General features: G+C 41.5%; 1 protein-coding gene across 1 annotated transcript in view; it reads right to left on the reverse strand.

Annotated features, from left to right (window-relative positions):
* Positions 1-4,545, reverse strand: part of LOC123967457 (junction plakoglobin-like) — a 128,259-nt gene extending 123,714 nt beyond the window's left edge. Inside the window, exon 1 of the mRNA XM_046043555.1 lies at positions 4,474-4,545. The gene's annotated coding sequence lies outside the window, so the exon portion shown is untranslated. The remainder of the gene's footprint in view (positions 1-4,473) is intronic.
* Between the last annotated feature and the right edge of the window lie 1,150 nt (positions 4,546-5,695).

Raw genomic sequence — 5,695 nt, forward strand, 5'->3', positions numbered from 1 at the left:
CAATGCAGAAGAGCTGAAGGCCACTATCAGAGCAACCTGGGCTCTCATAACACCTGAGCAGTGCCACAGACTGATCGACTCCATGCCACGCCGCATTGCTGCAGTAATTCAGGCAAAAGGAGCCCCAACTAAGTATTGAGTGCTGTACATGCTCATACTTTTCATGTTCATACTTTTCAGTTGGCCAACATTTCTAAAAATCCTTTTTTTGTATTGGTCTTAATATTCTAATTTTCAGAGATACTGAATTTGGGATTTTCATTAGTTGTCAGTTTTAATCATCACAATTAAATTAAATAAACATTTGAAATATATCAGTCTGTGTGGAATGAATGAATATAATATCCAAGTTTCAATTTTTTAAATGGAATTACGGAAATAAATCAACTTTTTGATGATATTCTAATTATATGACCAGCACCTGTATATACACACCTGTTCATTTGCCGTTGTTGGAGTGTGAAGCTCGACGCAGGTCCTAGAAGATGTGCTTCTTAGCTTGCACCTTGTCCTCCCCGTCCTGCCTCTCCTTCCTTGGACCCTGGCAGCCCTGCCTCCTCTGCTTCGCCTTGACTCCGGTCCTGGCCCGATCTGTGCTTGGCTCTGGAATGCAGTCCTCATCAGAATCAGAATCATAATCAGCTTTATTGCCAGGTATGTGTACACATATGAGGAATTTGACTCAGGATTGTACATTGCTCACGATGTGCTTACTTATCGAATAATAAAATAATAATATAATAATAATAAAATAAAATCAGACACAAACTACAGAGTGGACAATACTAATATACACACTATGAACAAAACAATACAGACATATTGACAAATAGTGCAGTGATCAGAGTGCAAAGGATGCAGGAGTAAACTATTCTCATTATGTACATGTTGAAGGTGGATATGATATACAGGTACAAATACACATACATGCATACATGTACACATGTACACAGTGTGATGGAGCAAAGGATGCTGGAAAAAATAAATGCTGTCACCGTGGAATCTCTAACATGCAAAACAACGTACATGTTATAAGTCTAACACGAAGTTCACGTTCATGTAGTGTAACTGATGGTAACGAGAAAATGTGTATCAGCCTATTTTTAGCTTTGCCCAATGTTACCGCAGCTGTTAGCACAGCTACCTGTTGCTAACAGTTAGCTAGACAGCTCGTTACTTAATCAAATTCAGTCTTTTTAAACCTATCCAATAATAACACGCTAGCTTGATAGTGAGTACTAACACTTCATAATGATAAAGTTAGATGTTTTCTTACCCCTGATGTGATCCGCTGCTCTCCACTCGTCACACTGTGCTCATCCTCCAGTGGTGTCGGCAATGCGTGTTTTGGGGGGCGTGGCTTTGGAAGGAGCCCAGAAGGGAGGGGGTGGGAGTTTCTCTGTTGGATACTTTCAAAATCCAGCAGTTTCTTGCTAGTTTCTCAAACTTACCTGATGAATGATAATGCACAATATCACATGAGTATGGTCCAGACCTGCTCTATGTGAAAAGCGCTATAACTGTTGTTGTGAATTGGCACTATATAAATAAAATTGAATTGAATAAAGTTCTGGAATTCTCCTATATTAGTTTTAGACGTTTATTTAACATTAATGAAATCTTGCTCATTTCATATTGAATGAAATTAAGACCATAAGCAGCTATTATTGAAAAACTCACTTTTAAACTAGGCTACATTTATTTGTTTCAGCTACACCTTAGTCATCCTCACTCAGAAATATTCACATCATCTCCAACAAAGATTACTGTTCATTGATCAGTTTTAGACAGATTAGTTTAAACAGTGATTACTGCAGTAATGTAGCCCACGGTAAGTGATTCAGTGCAACTGTTGCCAACCTGACAGCTGCCTTAATGTCCACAGAGTCACAGTGTTCTAAAGAAGGACACTGTAGCCTATAGATTTTATTCTGAGCTGAGGATAAATCCACAATGTCCAAATATAACTCTCTGTCCATACATCGATGACAGATTGATCATAAAAGCAGTCATGTTCAAGATCATGTTATATAGTAGCCTATATAACTGGGATTTTGATGTTTCTAAAGACGGAAATGCGTTCAGATATGTACTTTGATATCGACAGTATGAATGAGGAAATGAAATGGTGTGTCAGACAGCCACCTCAGGCTCAGCAGGAGGGGAGGAGTTAGAGAGAAACTGACGGTTGTCCAACTTATAAGTTAAGTTAAGTTGCCGGAGTTGCTGATCTAGGATTATCCAATCTCGGTCTCTGAAACAGAAAACCCAGAGTTTCCCTCATCTCAGGCTTAACATACTCACTCAAAATTTCCACTAATCCCGCTTTCTGTAACAGGGCCCTGGTGTAAATGTGTCAGGTTTTCTAATCAGGAGATGATGACTTGTCATTTCATCACAAATAAATGTGTGTATGTACACTTCTTTACCTTTACCTGAGGAAGACCATCTGAAATAATTCTAGACTTGGGGAAAGACCCATTGTTTTACTCACTAAGTTACTCACTACTCAAGTCATTTTTTAGTAGATACTTTTGTACTCTTACTCAAGTGGAAGACCACTTTTACTTCTACTTTAGTACTTCTACTTTTACTTGAGTACATCTTTGGGCTACTCTACCCACCTCTGTCTTATTGGAAACTGAATTGTGTGGTGGCTGAGGACCTTTGCCCCATGATTCTTGTCTTATCTAATAAAGGCAACATTCCAATGCATAAGAACGAATAAATAGGGTAAACACTAAGATGAATTCCTACATCAGGACATGCAACTCAGCCTTCACATGTACATGTAACAGTATGCATAATGCAAAGGTGTTACAATAACATGAAATATAACAGTATGTAGGGAGAACTCGGTGTCCTCACAAACAGAACGAAATAATTGAGGATACATTCAAATCTTTCCAGCCTTATGCTGTCAGTCATCCATAAGATGAATTGGATCTGTAATGTGCCGCCGTTAAATTCACATCAGCAATGAATCTTTATCTCTTCAGCATTCTCAAACAGCCGGAAGGCTGGAGTTCCCTCAGAGGAAAAACTGGTTTCACCTGATGAAATGGTTAGAAAGGTGATAAATCTACACTCTCTCTCTCTCTTGCTCTCTCTCTTCCCATACACACACAAACACACACTGACAGAGCTCGACCAGAACCTGCAGGCGGCCTGAAGTGAGTGGAGACTGGGGGATAAATAGGCGACAACTGCTGAGACTGTTTCTGATTGACTGAACAGCAATAAAGACAGATATGAAAGGTTTCTCATGTTACTGTGAGGGGGAGGACAAGCTTCCCACTGGTCACTGTTGGTCATACAGGTGCACAGAGCGAGTAAGGAGCCATACTGTACACACACATATGTTGAACTGCACATACAGACACACGCAGAGTCAAATATTGAGCAAGAAGAGTGCACCCACCCAATCACATTCACCGATGCTCACACTCACACACTCTTGGCTAGCTCTCTGGCTGCTACACCAGCGTGTCACAGCCAAGGAATGTGGAGTCAACAGCAGACACAAGGAGACAGTGTGACCGTGTGTGTGCGTGTGTGTGTGTGTGTGTGTGTGTGTGTGTGTGTGTGTGCGTGTGCATGAGGGAGAGGGAGACAGAGTTAAATACCGCTGGTGACAATTACGTCTCTCCTAAAGGGCTCTTTCTGTCTCACTACAGATGCATTTCACAGCTTCACCCTCAACATCTGTTAGGAATGAGAAGCTTCTGCATTTCTGCAGAAATGAGCACACACACACAAGCACAAAGGCAAAGACACAGAGGAGATGAAGAGATTTTTAGTAGGAATTGTATTTTACATGGAAATTCTTTTTTAAGTCAGTAAAGCTGACTGAACTGAACTGAGAGAAGGGAAAAAGGAGGGGGAAAGAGTTGATGTGTACGTGTGTGTGTGTGAAGGGGGGTGTCATGCAGGGGCAGAATGCACCGAGATATGAGGCAAAATGGAAAGCCACACCAGAGGGACTTGTACCAACGCACTGTTTCCAACAGTCTCATTCCAATTACACACACACACACACACACACACACACAGAAAGAGGTCAAAGCCAGAGCACTGCAACATTACATTATCCATATCATCTCTGTAATACAGACATCATCATTGCTTCTCCAGCATACTGAAACCATCCTCTTATGGATGCAGTTAAAGGTGAGAGGCACATTATTTCACCCCACAGCTCACAGAGCTGCCTGTTTCTGTGGGATTTTAAGATGGAAAGGAAAAGCTGGAGCCCTCACCCTGAACACAAGCATCGGTCTGAAGTTTCAGGAGGACAGAGAAGATGCAGTTCACAGACTGTGTTTCCAATGGTGGTCGTGGTAGCCTACTGTATGATGACCACCGACTTGAGGTCACTCTTCACTCCGCCTCATTTACCACCACATCTCCAGTGACCGAGCTCGTTTTGCTGGTTACCATGCGTAAAAAGAGAGGTCAGCTGCTTTTGGTTACCTTGATAACTGGACAGCAGTCCGGAGCGGCTCCCTGTCGCAGCGGTGACGGCTTTAACTTTTCCTTCTCCCCTGTCTTTAAATCCACAGTGCGTGCAGTGCAGGTGCGGATCCGCTCCCGTGGTGTGCTCGCCTCGGTCGCGCCGTGTCTCCCGTTAAACGCGGTGTGCAGCAGGCAGCCAGCCGGGCGGAGTGAAGGGAGCAAACCGGCAGTGGCTCGGCTGCTACAGCGTCACTGCGAAGGAGAGGAAGATGAGAGGTCTCACTCTGATGGCGAGAGACGTCGTGTTCACGTTTCCCAGTCTTATATGGTCGACGCTACCATGTCGTGCACTGTGGTACAGCACCTGCTCAGCCGCAGATTCTCACTAAGAGAGGGGCATTATTGTTCTATACACATTTAATTATCACCTTAAGTGAATCTCTGCTTCTCAAATATCATAGTTGTTTACAGTGTTGACAGATTTGCATCTTCGTTTCAGATTTGATTAGAGGAAAGATGAGAATATTTCTATATGAGTTGCTCTGTTTCAGTTCTAGTATCTCTTAGAATTCTCTTTCACTGTATATCCAGTGCCAGTAGTGTGTCCTTCATGTAGTGAGGGTGAAGGTGAAGGTGTGTAGGTCAGAGTGTTGGTTGGACGTGTAACATATCTAACTTTAATGCAGGAGATTGGAGTTTGGAAAAACCACAGTCTTTTCCTAAACATATACATATGAGCAGACTGATATTGTAGAATGTGAACATTTTAAAAACACATGGCACTGAATGAAAATAATGTAATCCAGGGCTTTGCTGAGTTATCCTGCATTGACGTTCTTGTCTGGTTATGTAGAGCTGGGCAATAAAACAATCATGATAATTGTGATGATATAATTTTCCCTCAATGACAATATAACAAATGTTCAATAAATATGTTATTAAATTTTGCACACAGACAAATTAGCACTTAATTTTTAGGTTAATATATAATTTATTTTGAAATCAACATAAGCATCTTTATTCAACACTCCTTTTCCATGCTCACAGGGACAGTTGTTATGGTAACAACACATTTTTAATTAGGGTTATTGGTTGCATTTGAAGCAATAAGTTTTACATCCAATGAAAGTTAGGATGTTAACAAATCAGACAATGCAAAAGCAATTTATTGATATTCCCAAAGTTAGGGTCTTGACTGGTCTTGAAATAAAATCCCGAGTCCTCAATGTCCGAGACCGAG

The sequence above is a fragment of the Micropterus dolomieu genome, linkage group LG02 (assembly GCF_021292245.1).
Source record: "Micropterus dolomieu isolate WLL.071019.BEF.003 ecotype Adirondacks linkage group LG02, ASM2129224v1, whole genome shotgun sequence".
Classification (NCBI taxonomy): Eukaryota; Metazoa; Chordata; class Actinopteri; order Centrarchiformes; family Centrarchidae; genus Micropterus; species Micropterus dolomieu.